Consider the following 25,158-nt stretch of genomic DNA (forward strand, 5'->3'; position numbering starts at 1 on the left):
CTAAATTACTTTTGTGAAATTTTTATTTGAATGCTTATAGGGCTTGTAGCCAATTTGCATGTTAATTCAAGAATGAATTAAAATATAAATAACCCTTGTTCCGATGTTAGTGGTGAATTTCTTGCCCTAGGTTTCCTCAAACTGATATCATTTTAATTGCATTTTTTTATTAAATTCCTTAGTTTAATTTTCTTCACAAACTCTTCCTTTTAAATATTTTTATTTTTAAGAAAACAACTATAACCCAATCCCTGTGGATCGATATCCGTAATCACTATCCTACCAGATACGTGCTATTGCGTGATCTTTAAAATTGACTATCAGATTGCAGGATCAGATCTACTTGCAATTCCTTCTGCATGTTCATACCGAGCTTCTCAAGCTCCTCTAAGTCCTTGATCATAATCAGACCATGATCATGGACAGACTGCCCCTCGTGCATCTTTGCTTTGAAGAGCCTCTTGGACACTTCAAAACGAGCTGTGCGACTCTGCTCACCATACAACTCTTACAGGTATGCCAGTATGTCCCTAGCAGTCTTTATATTCTCATGCTGGCATTGGAGTTCATTGGACATGGATGCCATGATGTAGCACTTGACCCTAATGTCATCGTCTGTCCACTTTTCATGCATCGCACGCTGATCAGCGGTTGGACGTGCTGGTAATGTGGGGATATTATTGTTGAGCACATTATTGGGAACCCGCCCATGCCGCTGATATTTCAAAACAAAAATCAGATGGCAGCGGAAAGGGGGCATGTGCGGGATCAACGTTCATCGCATGAACGTTGTTTCGAGACCTTTCGTAATTAGGCAAGAATTAAAACTTTTAAAACCATTAGGAAGATCAGATCTTCACCTTGTGCGGGTAGATGATCACCGCAAACTGATGATCATGGTTTTAGGATGAAGGTTCGTTTGAAGCCGTTCAAACGTCCGGCCTCTATGGGTATCCACACGAAGCAGAGGACCGATCAAAGCTTTCTTGTCTTCCCGGGGTGCTAGCTCCCTTGCAAAGACTTCTTTTGATGGCTGATCTCCTCTCTTTCAATCAACTCTTGATTGCACTTGAGAGGAGGAAGAAGAAGGATGAAGAAGAGGAAGAAGATCAAAGCCCTTCGCAGCCTTCTTCTTTTCTCATGCGTTGAAGCCAAGAGGAGGAAGAAGGGATGTCGCCAAGGTCTTCTTTCCCTTGCACCTTGCTTGCGGTTGAACCAAGGGAGGAGAGGGGAGGGTGGTGGCAGCAAGAGGAGGGCTTCAAGTGCATTAGGGCGCCGGCCCCTTGCCTCCTCTTATATAGCCATCTAGGGCTCCTACAATCTAGGAGCCCTAGAGTTAATTCCATAAGAAGGGGGCGCCGGCCCCTCTCTTCATGCCGCACACAAGGAGAGGAGGAGGGGCGTGATCCCTCCTTCTTGTGATGCCCTAATCCTCCTCTAAGGAGGATTAGGTGTCCCTCTTATGGCTAAGTCCTAATCCTATTAGGCTTTAACCAAATCATGAATCAATTGGGTTCAATCCATGCTAGTCCTAATCCTATTAGAACTTGAATGAACCATGACTCAATTGAACTCTTCAATCCTAATCCAATTAGGAGTCATGTTGATTTATTAGATTAATAATTAATTTAGACTTAAGAAATCCTAATCCAATTAGGATGTATTTAATTTTAGTCCTAATCCAATTAGGACTCTATTTGAATCCGAAGTCCTAATCCAATTAGGATTTCTAGGAATCCTACTCCAAGTAGGAATCCAATTTTAATTCAAAATTCCTAATCTCATTAGGGTTGTAGGAATCCTATTCCAAGTAGGAATTCCAGTCCTACTCCAACTAGGATTCCCAGTCCTAATCCAATTAGGACTCTAGGAATCCTACCCGAAGTAGGATTTGTGTTTAAGTCCAATTAATTAATTCCCATTGTTCCTTCTTCAACCGAATATCAATCGAATTGATTACTCGTGATTCATAATCACTATTCAACCATCGGATCGGTCAATACTTCTAGTGTGTGTGACCCCATAGGTTCTACTCTGACTGGTAGTGAGATATATTATGATCTCTATCACAATATCATTGAAAACTCCTTTCAATGGGTTGGAACGATTCCAACTCAACTCATTAGGGTTTATCGATCATCAAGATAATCCCTATGAGTCCCACCATCCACCAGTGACACCTAGCAGCATGTAGTGGCTACCCAGTAGAATAGAAAGATGAACCTCTAGGTGCAGTTAACATGTGATACAGTCCTACTATCGTGGATCCCTACAGGACGGAGGTCATGGACAACTCGTCAAACTCCATCGTCTGTCATATGTCAAGATTTATTCGACTTGAGTTCGATAGTGAAAAACTCTTTTTCCACTTTATATTACTGCCCTGGCCAAGGTCTTTAGAACTCAGTCTAACAAATCACATAGGATCACTCCTCTTCTATCAAGGTCGATAGATTCCTTATAGGTGCATACCCTACTACTACAGTGAACTTACTGCAGCCAATCTACACTGCATGGACCCATATGGCTAGAGACCATGTATGTGTGCAGTCAAACTACAATAACCTCACTATGAGTAGCCGAAGCACCGTAGGTCAAAGGACCAGTCACACTACTGCAACATCAAGCAAGTCACTGACGAGTGGATGGACATCCAAGTGACTTCTTGTCTTGGTCAAGCTCAGTACCCTTGTTCTCTAACAAGCACCTGCACTATCACTTCAGTGTCCCTACACTGTGGACTCAAGTCTCGTCCATCCATAAGGAAAGTGATCTGTGCACTGATCGGATCGATCACCGTCCTCGTGATGATCCATTGATCAGGAGCATTTAGAAATTAATCACCAATGATACATGGCTCAAATTCTCAACTCTTGAGAATATGTATCATCATCTTATTAATTCCTTGGACGATTCATAGACACATAAATAATATGAATGAAAAGATGCCTTTTATTTATTCAATAATAAACAGTCAAGTACAAAATTATGTCCCTAGAATCAACAATGTGTCAGCCAAATTGGCTTCTAGGGCATACATCTAACAATCTCCCACTTGCACTAAAGCCAATTGGTCATATATCTTAGGCCCATCTTCTCAAGGTGGGCTTCAGTCTTTTGCTGACTCAGCTGCTTAGTGAACGGGTCTGCCACGTTATCCGCGGAGTCTACTCTCTGCACCTTTACATATTTCTTCTCAACATAGTCGCGTATGAGATGGAAGCGCCGCTCTATGTGCTTAGACTTCTGATGAGACCTTGGCTCCTTAGCAAGGGCTATGGCGCCATTATTATCGCAGTAGAGTGTTATGGCATCTGATGTCATCACGTCCAACTCTGCAATGAATTTCTTGAACCAGAAGCCTTCCTTAGCAGCTTCAGAGGCGGCGATGTATTCAGCTTCCATAGTAGAATCAGCAATGATCGGTTGTTTAGAACTCTTTCAATTTACCGTACCATCATTGCACAAGAACACATATCCAGATGTTGACTTCCTGTCATCGACATCAGTCATGAAGTCTGAATCTGTGTACCCTTCTACCTTTAACTCTGATGATCCTCCAAAAACTAAGAATAAATCTTTAGTTCTTCTTAAGTACTTAAGAATATTCTTCACAGCTGTCCAGTGTTCTTCACCTGGATTCGACTGATATCTGCTTGTGACACTCACAGCAAGAGCTATATCAGGTCGTGTACACAGCATGGCATACATGAGGCTTCCTATTGCCGATGCATAGGGAATCTTGCTCATGCATTGAATCTCTTCAGATGTGTTGGGGCACATCTTCTTGGAGAGATGAATTCCATGCCTAAGGGGTAAGAGACCCCTCTTGGAGTTTTCCATGCTGAACCTCTTCAGCACCTCCTCTATGTACATTTTCTGTGAAAGGCCAAGCATCCTTTTAGATCTATCTCTATAGACCTTTATTCCCAATATATAGGATGCTTCCCCAAGGTCTTTCATGGAGAATTCTTTTGACAACCAGACCTTGACCGAGGTTAGCATGGGAATATCATTCCCAATCAGGAGAATGTCATCTACGTACAGTACGAGAAAAACGACAGCACTCCCACTAACCTTTTTGTAAACACACGGTTCCTCTTCGTTTTTGATGAAATCAAACATTTTGATTGCGTCATCGAAATGAGTGTTCCAACTCCGAGATGCTTGCTTTAGTCCATAGATGGACCTTTGCAGCTTGCAGACCTTGTGATTGTTGGGATTTGTATCCTAAATGTCAATCGTCAGTATATTGATGATTGAATTTTGTAAATGAATTGACAAGTTAATAAAGTGTTATTTGGCATTATTCATCATTTCATCTTCAAATGAACTCTTATATGATGAAGTCCTTAGGACTTATGTTATGATAAAGGAGGATTTATCTTTGAGTCCTTAAACTTGTTCGCGACCAAATGATATGTTGTTACTAGGACGACAGCATTATCGAGATTAGGTCGTTGTGTGACATATACGTTGGTTATCCTCTTAACCAAGGAGTGTGGAGACACTGGTATGCCACACAGATGAAGTGTAGGAGTACATTTCACTGAACGTGACCAATTTCGGAACGCTCTACTGTCGAGAGATGTTTCGAGTGGATATGGGTATAAGTTTGGCCCTCTGATCTGAGACCGCAACCTGTGACTAGCAAGCAACTCACTGTACTTTGGTACCGGACTACCTGAATTTCTAATTCAGTGACGGAAGGTCACTGGGTGCAGTCAAGTACTTGCGTAGTCAGTTGTGAGTCAAGATGGAATTGACCCCTCCTGAAAACAGGAGATAATGTCTTGTGATTAATTTAGAAAAATCTTGGCCAGGGTAATCCCAGTGAGGAGTCACGAGATATCTAAAGTTAATCACATAATGGATACTAATTATAGGGTTGACAGTGAGCTCTAAGTCATCCTGGCATTAGGAGTCAAAGGGATTGAATTATACAGTAACCATAGTTCAGGGTTTCAGAATATTTGCTTCGCATATATTCGGTCTATCCGGATGTTGGGTACCATTGCTAGATGGTCATATCAATTAGTGTAGGAAATTGTTCCTATACTACCGGCTTAGGTTCGAACCTATGAGGTCACACGCATAGAAGATTCTTGATTGATCAAGAAAGCTGATGAATGATTAAGAATCATTCAGGGATAATTTGGTCAATTTGATTGGCAAATTATCTTATAAAATAATTAAAGTAATTATTGAAGGATTAATTAGTAATTAAATTACTAATAAACTCAATTTGATTGAGTAATTGTGCTAAGGATGAGCCAAATTGAATTGGATTCAAGTTTGGGCTCAATCAGGATTTTGACCTGATTAGATTAGGACCAAAAAGGACTTAAGCTGATCAAATTAATTTTAAATTAATTTGTTCTTAATTGGAGATTGACCTAATTGGATTAGGTCTAACACAAAGTAATTAATTCAATTTGATTGAGTTTGGATGAGCCAAAAATTGAATTGGATTCAATTTGAGCTCAATCAGGGTCTGACCTGATTAGATTGGGTTCAACCAAATTGCTTTGTTTTAATTCGGGTTTGACCAAATTTGATTAGGTGCAACCCAAGGAGATTAGGCTCAGATGATGTGGCAATTATTGGTGACATGGAATTGAATTTCATGAATTTTAAATAAACCAAAATTATTGCATGGCACATGGACCCATTGCTTGACACATGGCGACATTGTTTGTTATTTGAATTTAAATTCAAACATTAAGCAATGTGTTAAATGATTTTAATCACTCAAACCATCAGCCAAGGTGGCGTATGAGTTTTTGAATGGATTAAATTCAAATTTCAAGAGGTGATTTCGAAATTATGAAGTGTTTTACCTTGCCGCATGGATTTCAAATTTCTTCCCTCTTGCACATGTGTTTAAAATTTAAATTTAAATCAGATTTGGTTGAGATTTGATTTGGGTTGTTCCTATTCCTTTGCATGTGCCAACTAAAAGAGGTTTTCTGAAAATAAATTTCGAATTTTGAATGAAAATTCCGAGGCCATTAAAAGGGGTCAAACATGGGCACCAAAAACACATCCATTGCAGCCTTCTTCCTCACCCGCCTCCTCCTCCTCTTCTTCTCCATTTTAGATAGGGTTTTCAGGGTGAATATCTAGAAGATTCAAGATCAGATCTGAGTCCTCTACTTCCCTTACAAACCTCATCTCTATCTGCTTCAAGACGATTGATCAAGAGTTGATTGAATCCCGGCGGGTAGATTTCAGCTTTCAAGTGTTCTGCAGCTGCTAGCACTGTTGCGGAAGAAGATCCTTCAGGACTTCGCGTGTACTTCTCGTAGAGGCCATTCGTGTTCATGGCTGCAAAGTTAAGAATCAGATTCACAACTTTCATCCATCATAAAAGGTATTAATCTAGCATTAATCATTTATTATGGTGTCAAGGTCTAGGTCCGATTCTCCGAGATTTTATCCTCTTTTAGGGCTCCTCACGGAGATATCTCCAGAATCCATTCGATGGATATTCGGAGATTAATTGGAATAGAGTTCTTAAGTTTCAGATCTGATAGTTAATCATGCATAAAAGTTTTAGCATAATTGTTTAAACGATTCCGGCATAATCCTATATGTTCTTAAGGTGCTGATTTCTAGATTTGATCTTGTAAGCATGCATGAATTAAATTGTTTGATTCGGTTTTTCCGCTGCATTTTAAAACTTAAAAAAAACTACGTATGGCTTGATCCCCCTTATGAAGGGGTACGTAGGCAACCCGATCAGGTTCAGCCATGGTTTTCAAAAAAAAAAAAAAAATTCAGCATGCTAAACACCGAAGAACCTAGGAATAACTTTCAGTGGTATCAGAGCCAGGTTTATGTTTAAACTTTTATGTTTTAATTCTTGCAATTAAATCTGAAATCATTAACATATTTAGATTAGATCTAAAGTGCTTTTTATGATTGATTTAATTGCTGATTATGCATGATTAAGTAGAACTGAAATTTTGGATGCATATGATGCATGTTTGTGTTAGGATTAGTAACATGAATAAATCTGAAATCATAATATTGTTTAGATTAGATCTAAATAAAGTTTATGATTCATATGATCTCTGATTTTAATGAACAAATCAGATCTGAAAATAAAAGTGAAAAAATAAATACATAAGATGTATGTTGTTTGTATTAATTCATGTTGTTATGTATATGTGATGCATGAACATAAAACATAATGACTTAAACATGAATTAAATCTGATTACATATGATTAATTACAAAAACTCAGATCTGAAAATATGTTTTAAGAACTGAAAGATTGTAATTAATATGTAATTAAAAAAAAATATGCAATGATCAAAACTTTCATAAGTCTAAACTTAATTGAGAATTAAGTGTTATGAAATAAAATTGTAACTCAATTAATTGACATTGCATAATTCTTTGGGCATATGGGTTAGCTTGAATCAAATTCTTAGGATTGGGTTAGACCTAAGGTTAGAATCAAACATGGTCTAATTAGAGTTAATTGATCAAATCTAATTAAGTAGTAACTAGATTAGGTCAAGAAAACTCTAGGTTAAATACAATAGTTGTAGATTGATTAATTCCATGTCTTTGATTAGACCAAGATGGAACTTGATTTAGGCTCAGAGGTGTAGCCCGAGTCATTTGAGTAATCAAAATCGAAATTGATTAACCAGTTGGTGTCTAAGGTAAGTTTGGCAGTTTTGACCGGTGGTTTTTAATTGGGAGCTACTCGCACTGATTCGTTTTTGTCGAGTTAATGGCATGTCCCTTCCACCGATCTCACTTACCTGGCCGACATGGTCAATCATATTTTGATTGGATCACTTCATGATTCGAGTTAGCCCATGCCTTAAGAAAAATCAGTATGACTGATTTAGGTGTCTCCTTAACCGGTTTGAGTCTAATCTGATTTGGTGACGTCAGTGGGAGAAATTAGACTAACCGGATCTTCTCATCTATCCTAATTATGAAATCCTCTAAAATTATTAGGTCCTTAAAATGAAATGGTTATGGGGATAACTAGGTCATAGCCTCCCATTAAGTTGGGTGATAATGGGTCCAATGTTTTGATAATTATTGGAGGCGCCACACGCCTGGTACTTATCAAGCATTGGAATTGTCATTCAATATATGATGAGTTAAGTGTACCTTCAATAGGCGGTCAGGTGAGTCGAGCCACACTCGGGCTTGATCGTCTATTAGTTGATTAGACTTAACCCTATCATTTAATGGTTGGACCTGACTAGGGTATTCGGTGGAGGCGCCACACGCCTGCCGGAAAACCTAGGGCAAAATCATCACTAGAAGTTGGTTGGTGAAGCAATTGGTTAAGAACCTACCAATAGGTGCATATGGGTTGGCCGAGCCACACTCGGGCCTATATGTGATCTATTGGGTTCTAGTGCCCACTAAAGAATTAGGAGTAATTTTTCGAATTAGAGGTAGAGGCTACCAATTTGTATAAAATAGTGGGAATACCTTTAGACTAAAGTCCAAGTCTATTGAGTTTAGTCAATTCATATACTAATAGCCAAATTTTCTTTTTTATGCAGAAATGGCCACTAATTTGTCACTTCGCTCATTATTGGACAATGACAAGTTGACTGGTCCAAATTTCAATAATTGGCATAGGAAACTGAAAATAGTGCTAGAGCATGAGAGGATCCTTTATGTGATAACGGATCAAGCACCTGAGCAGCCCGCTGCTAATGCATCAAGATCGGCCAGAGACACTTATCAGAAGTGGCTCAGTGACCGGATCACTGTTCGATGCATCATGTTGGCAGCAATGAGTGATGAGTTTAGTAGGCGTTTTGAGAATATGCAGCCAGAAGATATCATTCAAGTGTTGAATGAATCATTCGGCGTTCCTGACGACGTTGAGAGGCACAAAACTAGTTGTGCCATCTTCAGCGCCCGAATGAAAGATGGGACCTCGGTAACTGATCATGTACTGTACATGATTGAGTTGATCGAGCGTCTAAGCTCTCTTGGCTTTTCCCTTCATGATCAATTGGGGAAGGATGCCATACTAAACTCATTGCCTAGATCATACCGTCCTTTTCTCACTCATTTTCGTATGACGAAACCTGTCGTGAATTATCACCAATTGTTGGGGTTACTACAGACGTTTGAGAATGATCACCAACTTCTTAAGAAGACGGTGAACTTAGTGGGAGGTTCATCCAAGGGTCGCTCCTTTAAGAAAGGGAAAAAGAAAAATAAAATCCAAAAGAAACAGGTGCACCATGCTCAGCCTAGTCAGAAAAATAATAAAAAGGCTGATCAGAGAAAGGCGGAGTGCTTCTTCTGCAAGAAGCAAGGATATTGAAAGAGGAACTGTCCTCTTTACATTGCATCCCTCGATCCGAACCGGCCTAAGAAAAGTGGGCAATCAGTTGCCAATCAAGGTACTTATATGATAACACCTTGCAATTTTTCTATTTGTGATAATTCGACCTGGGTATTGGATACCGGTAGTCCTTTTAATATTTGCAATCTGTTGCAGGGGCTACAAGTCAGTAAGAGATTTGAAGAAGGAGAAAGGTTCCTGAATATTGGAGATGGAAGACCAGTTCCAGTTCTAGCTTTAGGAATTCTTAAACTTAAATTCAGCTCTCATGTAAATCTCCTTAGTGATTGTCACTATTGTCCAAGTTTTCTATTGAATATCATTTCTGTAGGCCTTTTGGCCAAAAATGGTTATGAAATATCAATAAAAAAGGATTATTGCAATGTCATTTGGAATGGTGTTGTTGTAATGAATGGAATTCTGAGTAATGGCATTTACATTTTGTCACAGCCTGTTCATGTAATGTATAAATCCAATAAGCGCCCTAGAATAGATAATGTCACGGATGTCTACCTTTGGCATCATAGGCTAGGTCATATTAACAAGAACAGGATGAACAGGTTAAGTAAAGAAGGAATCCTTGATGTTAATGATTGTGAATCATTGACAACCTGTGAATCATGTCTTCTTGGTAAAATGACCAAATCACCTTTTACCGGAAAAGGTGAACGAGCCAGTGATTTATTGACTCTTGTACATTCTGATGTATGTGGGCCAATGAGCACAGATGCTAGAGGTGGGTATTCATATTTCATTACGTTTACAGACGACCTTTCAAGGTATGGTTATGTCTATTTAATGAGACATAAATCTGAATCATTTGAAATGTTCAAATTATATCATAATGAAGTAGAAAAACAAACTGGAAAGAGTATTAAAACTATTCGATCAGATCGAGGAGGTGAATACCTCTCCAGTGAATTTTTGACATATCTAGGAGAAAATGGAATTCTCTCTCAATGGACTCCTCCTGGTACACCACAATACAATGGTGTGTCAGAAAGGAGAAATCGAACTCTGTTAGACATGGTTCGATCCATGATGGGGTTTGCTAATCTGCCCATATCCTTTTGGGGATATGCTCTTGAGTCAGCCTGCTATATTCTAAATAAGATTCCAAGTAAGTCTGTAAATAAAACACCACATGAGATGTGGACTGGACGCAAGCCGATGCTCTCTCACCTTAGGATTTGGGGGTGTCCGGCGTACGTCAAACGTTTGAAGACTGACAAACTTGAATCCAAGTCTGACAAATGTTTCTTTGTTGGTTACCCTAAAGAAACTAAAGGATATTACTTCTACTTTGCTGAAGAACAAAAATTGTTCGTAAGCAATAGAGCAATTTTCTTAGAAAAGGAATTCCTTGGTGAAGAAACAAATAGCTCTAATGTTGAGCTTAGAGAAGTTCAACATGTAGAAGATCCGACACCATCTACTGAACCAGTTGAGTCGGATTTGATTAGATCAGATCCAGAACCCATATTAGATGCACCATTAAGGCGATCGGGTAGAGTACCACGTTAGCCGGACAGATACTGCGATTTCTTGGTCCGGGATGGGGATCCTATCGAACTTGATGAAAACGATGAGGATCCGACCACATATATGGATGCAATGCAGAGGTATGACTCTGATAAATGGCTTGGAGCCATGCAATCCGAAATGGAATCCATGAAGGTCAATGATGTTTGGACATTAGTGGACCCACCCGAAGGAATTAAACCCATAGGATGTAAGTGGATATTCAAAAGGAAACGAGGCGCAGACGGAAAGGTAGAGACCTATAAAGCCCGTCTGGTTGCCAAGGGTTATCGTCAACGTTATGGTATTGACTATGACGAGACGTTTTCTCCTGTGGCAATGCTCAAGTCCATTCGGATTGTGCTTGCGATAGCAACACATTTAGACTATGAAATCTTGCAAATGGATGTAAAGACCGAATTTCTAAATGGAGATTTAGAAGAAGAAGTGTATATGATACAACCTGAAGGTTTTACATTTGCAGATGAGTCTAAAGTGTGCAAGCTTCAAAAATCCATTTATGGATTAAAGCAAGCTTCACGGAGTTGGAATATACGTTTTGATAAGGTAATCAAAACATATGGCTTCATTAAGAATGAAGAGGAACCTTGCATTTATAAATGGGCAAATGGTTCAGTTATTATATTCCTTATTTTGTATGTGGATGACATTCTTTTAATCGGGAATGACATTCCTGCATTACAAGGAATAAAGGTTTGGCTATCATCTCAATTTGCTATGAAGGATTTGGGAGAAGCATCTTACATCCTAGGGATGAAGATCTATAGAGATAGATCTAGAAGATTGCTTGGATTATCCCAATCCACATACATTGATACTATACTGAAGAGGTTCAGTATGATTAATTCCAAGAAAGGCTATCTTCCGATGGGCCATGGAATTAACCTCTCTAAAAGGGATTGTCCGACAACCCCTCAAGAAAGAGAGAGTATGGATAGAATTCCATATGCTTCGGCAGTGGGATCTATAATGTATGCCATGACATGTACTAGACCAGACGTGGCATACTCACTAGGAGTAGTGAGCAGATACCAGTCTGATCCAGGTAGCAACCACTGGAAGGTTGTAAAAACCATCCTTAAGTATTTGAGAAATACTAAAGATCAGTGGCTTGTCTATGGTGATTCTGACTTAAAACTTGAGGGATATACTGATTCAAGTTTTTCAGTCAGATCAAGATGATAGCAAGAGCGTGTCAGGATATATCTTCACTCTTAAGGGTGGGGCCATCTGCTGGAAGAGTTCCAAGCAGCATACAGTGGCAGATTCTACATGTGAAGCAGAATATATCGCAGCATCTGATGCCGCCAAGAAAGCTGTATGGTTGCGGAAGTTCATCATCGAGCTTGGAGTGACACCCTCCATTGATGGTCCAGTGCCTGTATTTTGTGACAATACTGGGGCCATAGCTCAAGTAAGGGAACCCAAAGCACATCAGCGGACCAAGCATATTCTACGTCGCTACCACCTGGTTCGAGAGATCATCGATCGAGGTGATATTGATCTTCAGAAGATTGATACAAAAAAAAATCTGGCTGACCCATTTACCAAAGTCCTCGGCATCAAAGAGTTCGACGAACACAAGTCGAAGATGGGTATTAGATACTGTGCCGATTGGCATTAGGCTAAGTGGGAGTTGTTGGGATTTGTATCCTAAATGTCAATCGTCAGTATATTGATGATTGAATTTTGTAAATGAATTGACAAATTAATAAAGTGTTATTTGGCATTATTCATCATTTCATCTTCAAATGAACTCTTATATGATGAAGTCCTTAGGACTTATGTTATGATAAAGGAGGATTTATCTTTGAGTCTTTAAACTTGTTCGCGACCAAATGATATGTTGTTACTAGGACGACAGCATTATCGAGATTAGGTCGTTGTGTGACATATACGTTGGTTATCCTCTTAACCAAGGAGTGTGGAGACACTGGTATGCCACACAGGTGAAGTGTAGGAGTACATTTTACTGAACGTGACCAATTTCGGAACGCTCTACTGTCGAGAGATGTTTCGAGTGGATATGGGTATAAGTTTGGCCCTCTGATCTGAGACCGCAGCCTGTGACTAGCAAGCAACTCACTGTACTTTGGTACCGGACTACCTGAATTTCTAATTCAGTGACGGAAGGTCACTGAGTGCAGTCAAGTACTTGCGTAGTCAGTTGTGAGTCAAGATGGAATTGACCCCTCCTGAAAATAGGAGATAATGTCTTGTGATTAATTTAGAAAAATCTTGGCCAGGATAATTCCAGTGAGGAGTCACGAGATATCTAAAGTTAATCACATAATGGATGTACTAATTATAGGGTTGACAGTGAGCTCTAAGTCATCCTGGCATTAGGAGTCAAAGAGATTGAATTAATAGTAACCATAGTTCAGGGTTCCAGAATATTTGCTTCGCATATATTCGGCCTATCTGGATGTTGGGTACCATTGCTAGATGGTCACATCAATTAGTGTAGGAAATTGTTCCTATACTACCGGCTTAGGTTCGAACCTATGAGGTCACACGCATAGAAGATTCCTGATTGATCAAGAAAGCTGATGAATGATTAAGAATCATTCAGGGATAATTTGGTCAATTTGATTGGCAAATTATCTTATAAAATAATTAAAATAATTATTGAAGGATTAATTAGTAATTAAATTACTAATAAACTCAATTTGATTGAGTAATTGTGCTAAGGATGAGCCAAATTGAATTGGATTCAAGTTTGGGCTCAATCAGGATTTTGACCTGATTAGATTAGGACCAAAAAGGACTTAAGCTGATCAAATTAATTTTAAATTAATTTGTTCTTAATTGGAGATTGACCTAATTGGATTAGGTCTAACACAAAGTAATTAATTCAATTTGATTGAGTTTGGATGAGCCAAAAATTGAATTGGATTCAATTTGAGCTCAATCAGGGTCTGACCTGATTAGATTGGGTTCAACCAAATTGCTTTGTTTTAATTCGGGTTTGACCAAATTTGATTAGGTGCAACCCAAGGGGATTAGGCTTAGATGATGTGGCAATTATTGGTGACATGGAATTGGATTTCATGAATTTTAAATAAACCAAAATTATTGCATGGCACATGGACCCATTGCTTGACACATGGCGACATTGTTTGTTATTTGAATTTAAATTCAAACATTAAGGAATGTGTTAAATGATTTTAATCACTCAAACCATCAGCCAAGGTGGCGTATGAGTTTTTGAATGGATTAAATTCAAATTTCAAGGGGTGATTTCGAAATTATGAAGTGTTTTACCTTGCCGCATGGATTTCAAATTCCTTCCCTCTTGCACATGTGTTTAAAATTTAAATTTAAATCAGATTTGGTTGAGATTTGATTTGGGTTGTTCCTATTCCTTTGCATGTGCCAACTAAAAGAGGTTTTCTGAAAATAAATTTTGAATTTTGAATGAAAATTCGGAGGCCATTAAAAGGGGTCAAACATGGGCACCAAAAACACATCCATTGCAGCCTTCTTCCTCACCCGCCTCCTCCTCCTCTTCTTCTCCATTTTAGATAGGGTTTTCAGGGTGAATATCTAGAAGATTCAAGATCAGATCTGAGTCCTCTACTTCCCTTACAAACCTCATCTCTATCTGCTTCAAGACGATTGATCAAGAGTTGATTGAATCCCGGCGGGTAGATTTCAGCTTTCAAGTGTTCTGCAGCTGCTAGCACTGTTGCGGAAGAAGATCCTTCAGGACTTCGCGTGTACTTCTCGTAGAGGCCATTCGTGTGCGTGGCTGCGAAGTCAAGAATCAGATTCACAACTTTCATCCATCATAAAAGGTATTAATCTAGCATTAATCATTTATTATGGTGTCAAGGTCTAGGTCCGATTCTCCGAGGTTTTACCCTCTTTTGGGGCTCCTCACGGAGATATCTCCAGAATTCATTCGATGGATATTCGGAGATTAATTGGAATAGAGTTCTTAAGTTTCAGATCTGATAGTTAATCATGCATAAAAATTTTAGCATAATTGTTTAAACGATTCCGGTATAATCCTATATGTTCTTAAGGTGCTGATTTCTAGATTTGATCTTGTAAGCATGCATGAATTAAATTGTTTGATTCGATTTTTCCGCTGCATTTTAAAACTTAAAAAGAACTACGTATGGCTTGATCCCCCTTATGAAGGGGTACGTAGGCAACCCGATCAGGTTCAGCCATGGTTTTCAAAAAAAAAAAAAAATTCAGCATGCTAAACACCGAAGAACCTAGGATTAACTTTCAGTGATCTCCATCACTTGAAGTGAAACCCAAAGGCTGTTCCATATAGATATCTTCATTAAAATATCCATTCAGGAAAGCAGTTTTCACATCCATCTGCCAAATTTCATAATCATGAAATGCTGCAATGGCAAGCAATATTCGGATGGATTTTAGCATGGCTACAGGTGAAAAGGTCTCCTGATAGTCAATGCCCTCGCGCTGACTATACCCTTTTGCCACAAGCCTTGCCTTATAGGTCTCTACCTCTTGTAGATCCATTTGCATCCAATAGGTACAATACCTTCTGGTGGGTCTACTAAGGTCCAGACTTGGTTGGAATGCATGGAGTCTAACTCTGACTTCATAGCTTCCAGCCATTTCTCGGAATCGATATCAGATATCGCCTCGTTGTAGGTTTTGGGATCCTGTATGTGATCCCTATCTCCCTCTAGAAATATTTCCTCGGTATCCTCTTCTAGTATACCTAAGTATCTATCGGGAGGATGAGAGACCCTACTAGATCTACGAGGTGGTCGAGGGACATCGTGTACTGGCTCTTTATGAATGGGTTCTATAGGATCCATGACTCGTTGCTTTTCAGAGACTTTCTCTTCAAGCTTAATTTTCCTCCCACTGCCTCTATCAAGGATAAACTGATTTTCCAAGAAGATGGCATGACGGCTCACAAACACATTGTGATCCTCTGAGACGTAAAAATTGTATCCTAATGACTCTTTAGGATATCCTATAAAACGAGCACTTATGGTCCTAGCCTCTAACTTGTCCGCCTGTAGTCTCTTGACGTGGGTCGGACATCCCCAAATCTTGAGATGACCCAGACTTGGTTTCTTACCATGCCATATCTCATACGGTGTGGTAGGAACGGATTTAGAGGGAACTCTATTCAATAAATAAATCGCTGTGAGTAAGGCATCTCCCCAAAGGAACATAGGTAAATCAGTGAAGCTCATCATGGACCTGACCATGTCCAACAGGGTCCGATTCCTCCTCTCTGACACCCCGTTGAGTTGAGGTGTACCCGGAGGTGTCCATTGTGAGACTATGCCGTTTTCTTTGAGATAGTCCCGAAATTTCCCACTAAGGTATTCTCCTCCTCGATCTGATCGAAGAGCCTTAAAAGATTTTCCGATTTGTTTTTCTACTTCATTCTTGAACTCTTTGAACTTTTCAAAAGATTTAGACTTGTGTCTCATAAGATACACATACCCATATCGTGAATAATCATCGGTAAAGGTAATGAAGTAAGAATAACGTCCCCTGGCTGGCACATCGAATGGGCCACATACATCTGTATGTACTAGGGTAAGTATTTCAGTGGTCCTCTCCCCATGTCCTACAAAGGGCAATCTAGCCATTTTTCCTTGAAGACAGGACTCGCAAACTGGATATGACTCGGAAGTCAATGAGAAGCCCATCTTTATCCATTTTGTTCATCCTATCCTCTCCAATATGGCCAAGTCTGAGGTGCCACAAATATCTTTGGTTTATCTCATCTCTAGATCTTTTGGATCCTTTGGCACTCACTTCTTGCTCGGTAATATTCACAGATACATCCATATGTAAATGATAGAGACTATCGATCATGAAACCACGTGCGACTATTTTATTTCTTAAATAAATAGAACAGCAGTCTTTGTCAAAAGTAAAAACATGACCTTTCTGTGCTAGACATGAAACAGAAATCAAATTTCTGCTAGCAGCAGGTACATAATAGCAGTCTCTAAGTAATAAACTAAATCCAGATGGTAGTCGCAGATGGTAGGTGCCCACAGCCACAGCAGCAACTTTTGCCCCGTTGCCAACCCGAAGGGTTACCGCACCTTCCGCCAGCCTTCTACTTTCCTTTAGACCCTGCATGGTAGTGCACAAATGAGCACTAGAACCAGAATCTATAACCCAACTAGAAGTAGAAGAAACCATTAGATTAGTTTCAATTATGAGCAAGTCTATACCTTCTGAAGGCGTGTCACCTTTCTTGTTCTTCAGGCTCTCGAGGTATGAAGGACAGTTTCTCTTCCAGTGGCCTTCGACATTGCAGTGGAAACATTTTTCTTTGTCGTTAGCCTTTTTCTTTTGAACTTTCTTCTTTGGCTTCTTGTCTTTCTTCTGCTTCTTAGCAGGCTTCTTTTTCTTCCAAGTAGACATTCTCTTGGAACCAGAAGTCAACTCAGCAGCAAGGACATTGCCCCTTGAACCTTTCAAGGCTCCCTCAGCAGTTACCAACATGTTGATTAGTTCAGTCTTAGTGCATTCAATCTTATTCATGTGGTAGTTTACTATAAACTGACCAAATGAATCAGGAAGTGACTGTAGGATCAAATCCACTTGTAATTCCTTGTGCATGTCCATATCAAGCTTCTCAAGCTCCTCCAGATCCTTGATCATAGTCAGACCGTGATCATGGACAGACTGCCCCTCGCGCATCTTTGTTTTGAAAAGCCTCTTGGACACTTCAAAACGAGCTGTGCGACTCTGCTCACCATACAACTCTTGCAGGTGTGCCAGTATGTCCCTAGCAGTCTTCATATTTTCATGCTGGTATTGGAGTTCATTTGACATGGATGCCATCATATAGCATTTTACTCTAATGTCATCATCCAACCACTTTTTATGCATCTCACGCTGAACATCAGTAGGACGTGTTGGTAGTGTGGGGATATCTGAATCGAGTATGTAGCCTATTTTCTCACAGTCCAAAATAATTTTGAGGTTTCTAAGCCAATCTTTGTAATTGGTTCCGGTCAATCGGTTGGTCTCAAGAATACGGGTCAAAGGGTTTGATGCTGACATTGTATCTGCAGAGAGTAAAGATTCTAGTTAGACTTTTGTACTTGATCCTAATCTGTTCTAAGGTCTTTTAGAACAAATGTAACTCCCACTTTTTTCTCGAATCCCTCACACTCCCCTGGTAGGAAAATGGAAATTCTACACGACTAGGGTTTCTAGTGGGTACTGCGGTCCCACCGATTTACATGCCACCTCACCTAACAGTTATTGGTGACACATAGATGGATGAGTGTACAACTCTTGTACAATGCTTCTCAAGCATGGTGCAGTGTAACTTGGTCTCTAAGCCATGAAGACCTCACCTAACAGTTATTGGTCCCATTTCTTTGTTAAGTCAGACCCACCGTATAACCGTAGGAATAAAGTCGTCATTGGGTCCTCACCTAACAGTTATTGGTGCCCAACCCCACCTTTACCCTATAACATCTCATGTCTATAGAGAGGTCCAGCCCCCCGATGCAACTTGACCACTGTGTCCAGCCGAGACAAATCAACATCAGAAAGGCCTTAGCAGCTCTACTACAGTAGAAGACCTATTGACTTAATATTGGTTAATCAGGTCTTAGTGTTTGCAACTTGAGCCCTTCATAAGAGGTAATCGAACAATTGGCCAGGTAAGCAGGTGGGAGGCTCCCCTTACTCAGAGAGTAAGGTCCTAATTAAGTAACCACCTTTTATGCTTTCCTAGACACCAATTAGATCAATTAATCTAATATGACTTGCTCATGTCGGTTCACTCTCGACTTGATTGAGGAGGTTTTGATTTAGATCTCAATTGGATTTGCTACATCACATGTAAACCTATCTACCCGACTCGCATTTACATCACATGCAAACGGCACATCACAGGCAGTTATAATCGCAGCATCAAATTAAAGCTAAACTTTAAATAGGTGATGATCATGGATTCTAGTTAGGTCGTATTACAAGCACATGCACGTCAATCGATCAACTGGTCTTCAACTCTTAAATTGGTTCCAAGCCTCCTTGATTCGATCCTTGACCAACTCTTGATCCAATCGCCATCAACTGCTTAGACCCCTGTTCATCTCATGCATCGTCTTCGACTTGATCGTTGACGTACATCACATCACAGAAATACAACCAGATGTAAAATAAAAATAAAAATAAATTACATCTCCTTTTAGGAGGCACGCAGGCCTCTCGAAACATCAAATAAGATGCATGCAAGCATCTGAAAAATTACATGACATCGCAGATCACATCGCAGGTCATTACATTTGATACCAAAAGGGTTTGAATCCTATGATCACCACCATATGCAACAATTATAATTTTCAGATCTGAAAACTAACTGATTATGTCATGCCATAGGTTGCTGATCATGCTAATCATGATTCTAAACTTTGTAATCTCATTAACAACGCAATTAGAATCATCATTTTATCACATAAAAATCAGCATGCAAAAATCAGCACCCCAGAAAAATCTGCATGCAGAAATTTTCAGCATGCATGATCATTCAATTTTCAGATCTAATAAGCCTTTAGATATTTAATTCTTACCTTAATCTATGAAGCCTAGGCTCTGATACCATTGTTGGGTACCCGCCCATGCCGCTGATATTTCAAAACGAAAATCAGATGGCAGCGGAAAGGGGGCATGTGCGGGATCAACGTTCATCGCATGAACGTTGTTTCGAGACCTTTCGTAATTAGGCAAGAATTAAAACTTTTAAAACCATTAGGAAGATCAGATCTTCACCTTGTGCGGATAGATGATCACCGCAAACTGATGATCGTGGTTTTAGGATGAAGGTTCGTTTGAAGCCGTTCAAACGTCCGGCCTCTACGGGTATCCACACGAAGCAGAGGACCGATCAAAGCTTTCTTGTCTTCCCGGGGTGCTAGCTCCCTTGTAAAGACTTCTTTTGATGGCTGATCTCCTCTCTTTCAATCAACTCTTGATTGCACTTGAGAGGAGGAAGAAGAAGGATGAAGAAGAGGAAGAAGATCAAAGCCCTTCGCAGCCTTCTTCTTTTCTCATGCGTTGAAGCCAAGAGGAGGAAGAAGGGATGTCGCCAAGGTCTTCTTTCCCTTGCACCTTGCTTGCGGTTGAACCAAGGGAGGAGAGGGGAGGGTGGCGGCAGCAAGAGGAGGGCTTCAAGTGCATTAGGGCGCCGGCCCCTTGCCTCCTCTTATATAGCCATCTAGGGCTCCTACAATCTAGGAGCCCTAGAGTTAATTCCATAAGAAGGGGGCGCCGGCCCCTCTCTTCATGCCGCACACAAGGAGAGGAGGAGGGGCGTGATCCCTCCTTCTTGTGATGCCCTAATCCTCCTCTAAGGAGGATTAGGTGTCCCTCTTATGGCTGAGTCCTAATCCTATTAGGCTTTAACCAAATCATGAATCAATTGGGTTCAATCCATGCTAGTCCTAATCCTATTAGAACTTGAATGAACCATGACTCAATTGAACTCTTCAATCCTAATCCAATTAGGAGTCATGTTGATTCATTAGATTAATAATTAATTTAGACTTAAGGAATCCTAATCCAATTAAGATGTATTTAATTTTAGTCCTAATCCAATTAGGACTCTATTTGAATTCGAAGTCCTAATCCAATTAGAATTTCTAGGAATCCTACTCCAAGTAGGAATCCAATTTTAATTCAAAATTCCTAATCTCATTAGGATTGTAGGAATCCTATTCCAAGTAGGAATCCCAGTCCTACTCCAACTAGGATTCCCAGTCCTAATCCAATTAGGATTCTAGGAATCCTACCCGAAGTAGGATTTGTGTTTAAGTCCAATTAATTAATTCCCATTGTTCCTTCTTCAACCGAATATCAATCGAATTGATTACTCGTGATTCATAATCACTATTCAACCATCGGATCGGTCAATACTTCTAGTGTGTGTGACCCCATAGGTTCTACTCTGACTGGTAGTGAGATATATTATGATCTCTATCACAATATCATTGAAAACTCCTTTCAATGGGTTGGAACGATTCCAACTCAACTCATTAGGGTTTATCGATCATCAAGATAATCCCTATGAGTCCCACCTGAAAGAGTAGATGCCCTACAAGCCAATCGCAATATGTATTGCGAAGGATTTTTTTTTCTTTTGATTTGTCCAAATCATGTACATGACATTTAAATATGAATAAAGGCATTATGTTTTATCATATGCTGTTGATTATATTTATGATAAACTCCTTAGATTAGGGCAATGGTTTTAAGACTATGATGAGATCATACTAGTGAGACTTAAAATCCTAAAATCCTAATCTTAAATATTCCCAGTCATTGGTACATTGAGTCGGGGATCAATGATTACCAGAAAGACTGGCATGTCTTATGTATGCTCGATGCAGAGGATGATTGATCTCACAATCATTTGTGTGGAGACACTAATACAAAGATATGGGTGCTCATTAGAAGAATGAGTTCACTGAATTGACCTACAAAGAGAAATCTTATGAAGTCTTACTTACATGTCAAAAGATGATTCTCTTAGTGGGAGTTGTGCAACTGATCCTATGACCTGAGATCACCATGGTATCTTGTGCACATGAACCCATATTTTGGTTTACACTCATTCATGACAATAAGTTATGTACGAGGTCTTCTGGATATGGTGAATTGTGTACGAAGATTATGAGTAGGTCAACAAGGAATTAATCACTTCTAGTAAGAGAAGATAGCATTCTATTTATTCTAATCATATGATAATTCAGGAAGCCTTTGATCAAAGCAGAATGAAAATTAGAAAGAGTTTCTAATGTTTCATTATTTGAATTATCATTAAAAGATTGAGAAAAATATGAATATGAAATTGAGTTTGACATATATTCATACTCATATACATATTTGGGATGCAGTTTGATTAAAGGATTGAATTGCATGGTAACTTGCCACTGAAAGGTATTTTTGGTATTTCCACCAAATTCCATATTTTCCGGGTAGACATGACACGTTGCTAGACGTCAATCTTGTCTTATAGGTTTGATCGAATTAAAGAGTTTAATTCGATCACCAATTAGAAAGGATTATAATTGTTAAGTTCGGGTTCGCGCAGTTTAGACTTAAATCGATTAGAAGAGTTCTAATCAAGTTGGGTCAACTCGCACTCACACCTATTGCTGGCTAAGTATGGAACCCAATGGGTCACACACAAGAAAACTTATCAAGGGTCTAATTGGATTAGATCATGTTTGCAAGATAAACATCCTAGCATGTGTTGCAAACCTTAGCTCCTGATTCAAACTGGATTCGAATCTGATTCGAATTGGATTCGAATCTGATTCTTAATTGATCTAATTTGATTAGATCATATTCTAATATGGGTTAGCCAAGAGTTGGCACCTAATTGGCTTGGTTTGAGTCTAATTGGATTAGATTTGATAAATCATTCATTTTTGACCGTTGGATCAATATTTGGATGAAGAGATGGATCAAATGGATGGCACCATGAATTGGAACCATTGGATTTTCATCATAGGATGATGGGAGATCATGATGACGTGATGGATATCATTGGGAGGCATGGAGATGAAAAATAGGTGAAGGAAAGAGAGAGAATACGTGAAGATTAAATGGATAAGGATGAACCATTTATTTGATCTTATCCATTCTCTCTCTTCTCTCTTCATCACGCCTAAGGGATATATGGCGCCTTCTTTCATGGCCTTTGGATCATCATCAACCCTTGATGAATGGATAAGGTTGGTTCCTATTTTTCTTGCGTGAGAAGAAGTGAAGAAAGGAAAGAGTACGGCGCATTTTCATGAAGAGGTGCTTAGGGAATCAAGCGCCACATCATAAGCGCTTGATCTTATCCTAACCACTTTTGATACGCCTCTCCCTATTTTTGTGGCGCCTTCTCTCCTCTTATCACGCCCCATCTGAAGGATGTGTGGATGGGATGCATCCTTTGTTGATGCATCCCCACGCCATCTATAAATAGGAATGCTCCCGGTGTTTTCTAATCATCGAAAATCAATCCAACTCTCTCTCTCTCATATCCCTTCTTTCTTACATTAGTTTCTTTCTTTCTAACATTGCTTCTAGTGTGTCCTAAGCCAAGACAAGGTGGTCTTCCTTAGGACAAAAGGATTAGAAGTGATTTTAGAAGGCTAAAGAAAAATAGAAAGGAAGGAAAGCAAGCCATTAGAGTTCTTTAGAAGAATTCTGCATTAAGGATCAAAAGTCTTTGGAGCTAAAGTCTTGATCAAGTTTTCGTGTGGATCACCATTGGAGGGCGGACACTTGGACGCCTCGTGGAGATTGTACACTTTGGATTAGCGTTTGAGGTATTCTACTAATTCTGTATTTATTTTATAGTATTTGATTGTAATCATTAAGGTGATCTAGGCTTAAAAGGGTTTCATGCATAGGGACTTTATTAAGAAAATTTTAAAATCCCTAGCTTCCGCTGCCCCTTATGACATGCTAGAACCCTACAGTGGTATCAGAGCTATCCTTAATTGGTTCAATCAAATAATAATGCATGATGTATGATTATTAATTTACTATGAGATAGTAATGTCATATGCTTAATGAAATGCTGAAATATATGACTCATGTATGATATGATATGTAATAAAATGTCATGATATGAAATTTTCCATATGAAGATATGTTGAAGCATGTTAATTAGTTGCTTATGATTTATACATGCTATGAGATAGCTATGATGCATGATAGCTTATTTTAGATATGTTAAATATATGTTACAATTAAAGAATGTGCTAGAGACTAGTAAGCCCTCAATAAAAATTATATTAAGTCATAGTGTTGAAAAACTTCGAGCTAACCCATTCTAGAACAATTAATCTAATTGGTGTCTAAGGAAAGCACTAAAGGTGGTTACTTAATTAGGACCTTACTCTTTAAGTAAGGGGAGCCTCCCACCTGCTTACCTGGCCAATTGTTTGATTGTCTATTATGGATAAGCTTAATATTGATATAACACTATTGATAGCCTTCCTTCATGCCTCGATATTATTATGTCAAGATCCATGCTAGTTTGTTGTGCTAACACAAAACTTGCAATGGGGACTGATGTTATACTGTCTTGGTGCATTAAGATGCTTATGGCATATTTTAATATATTGTCTTGTTGTGCAACCACAAGGACAATATTATTCGAATATGACTATATGGAAATGAAGGGTTTGACTTAACTAAAATATTATTGTTTGTTGTGCTAACACAAGGCAATAAGTATTTTAAGAGGACAAGATAAAGTTGAGAATTGCATGAGATGCAATTGGAAAGAGTTTCCTACCTTTGAACTCATAAGAGTTTGTTGTGTAAACACAAGGCTTTTTATGATGAATTAGGATCTCAACCCTACTAAGAAAAATTATATTTTCACGTTTATCATAGGAGAGGGCTATGATATTCGATAAAAATAGTAGGAGACAAATTAGATTAAAGTCCTTATCTAGTTGCAAACATGTCATCATGATTGGTCTGCTTATATTAGTTATGTTCTTGCATATGTAGAATTATTAAATGGCTTCACTTTCACTAAGAGGCATCTTAGATGCCAACAAGTTGACCGGACCAAACTATGTGGACTGGTTGAGGAATTTAAAGATAGTACTCACTCAGAAGAAAATTTCCTATATACTTGAAACCCCTGATCTTGGAGATCTAGGGGATGATGCTACAGAAGAGGAGGTTGCCACACATAAGATGTGGAAAAATGACAGTTTGACTGTCAAATGTATCATACTTGCCTCTATGAGCAATGAATTACAGAGGCAACATGAAGGCATGGACACTCAATCCATACTTCTCAATTTAAAAGAGTTGTATGGAGAACAAAGCAGGACTGCTAGGTATGAGATATCTAAGCAGTTGTTCCGTGCTAGAATGAATGAAGGAACTCCAGTGCAAAACCATGTTCTTATGGTTATAGACTTAATCACTAGATTAAGTCAATTAGGTTTTGCTATGGATAGTGAGCTCAGTCAGGATTTGATCCTGCAATCACTGCCTGATTCATTCTCTCAGTTTGTTGTGAACTTTCACATGAACAAGCTGAACACCTCCCTGCCCGAGCTGTTAAATATGCTCAAAACAGCTGAAGGCCATATTAAGAAGGATAAAGGTCCACTCCTTCTTATAGATGGCACCTCTAAGAGAAAATCGGGCAATAAGGGTTCTAAGAAAAGATTGAACCCTAAGAGTAGCATCAAAAAGAAAAAAGGAAAGAAAAACTCCGGATCAAGTACCTGTTTTCATTGCGGCAAAGCTGGACACTGGAA

Source organism: Phoenix dactylifera, chromosome 13, assembly GCF_051530095.1.
Source record: "Phoenix dactylifera cultivar Ajwa chromosome 13, Ajwa_hap1_PhDact_Kaust_v1.1, whole genome shotgun sequence".
Taxonomy (NCBI): domain Eukaryota; kingdom Viridiplantae; phylum Streptophyta; class Magnoliopsida; order Arecales; family Arecaceae; genus Phoenix; species Phoenix dactylifera.